At 42.4% G+C, this 820-nt stretch overlaps 1 pseudogene; it reads right to left on the bottom strand.

The window, feature by feature from the left end:
• Nucleotides 1-502: 502 nt before the first annotated feature.
• LOC124778517 lies at nucleotides 503-620 on the bottom strand (annotated as a pseudogene).
• Nucleotides 621-820: the final 200 nt, after the last annotated feature.

Below are 820 nucleotides of genomic sequence, written 5' to 3'. Positions count from 1 at the left end.
AGTTCCAAACAGAGTTCTAAAAATTTTTTTAACGTAATAAGTAACGTCTTGGGTGATATGTATACTGAATTAGTGGCACACGCAATTTCCCAGACAGTTTAAAAAGTGCAGTAGTTAAGCCCCTTCGAAAAAAAGGATACAAGAAATACTTAAATAATTATCATTCAGTTTCGTTACTGACACCTTTTTCCAAAATATTCGAAAAAGTAATACTCGTATACTCAAGAGTATTCTCACATATAAGTAGAAGCAATGTACTTAGGGTACCACAGTTTCTCAATGGAGAACCATATACTTAAATCACGCCGTCTACGGACTACAACTGGTTATTCTGTACCATCCGGCCGCCGTGTCATCCTCAGATGAGGATGCGGATTGGAGGGGCGTGGGGTCAGCACACCACTCTCCCGGCCGTTATGATGGTTGTCGTTGACCGGAACCGCTACTGTTCGGTCGAGTAGCTCCTCAATTGGCATCATGAGGCTGAGAGCACCCCGAAAAATGGCAACAGCGCATGGTGGCCCCCATGGTCACCCATCCAAGTGCAGGCCACGTCCGACAGCGCTTAACTTCGGCGATCTGACGGGAACCGGTGTATCCACTGCGGCAAGGCCGTTGCCACTTACCTTACCCTACATGCCTTAAATAATAAAGTCTCACCAGTTCGTATTTTTTGTGATCTTTCCAAGGTGTTAGACTGTGTAAATTATTTTGCGCTCTGATATAAACCCAAGTTTTATAGCACTCATGGTTTTACACACAACTAGCTTGAGTCATAGTTAACAAATAAAATAAAAAAAAAACTTCTTATTTTACAAAG

This window comes from Schistocerca piceifrons, chromosome 2 (assembly GCF_021461385.2).
Source record: "Schistocerca piceifrons isolate TAMUIC-IGC-003096 chromosome 2, iqSchPice1.1, whole genome shotgun sequence".
Lineage (NCBI taxonomy): Eukaryota > Metazoa > Arthropoda > Insecta > Orthoptera > Acrididae > Schistocerca > Schistocerca piceifrons.
This window is presented reverse-complemented; position numbering and strand designations above follow the sequence as displayed.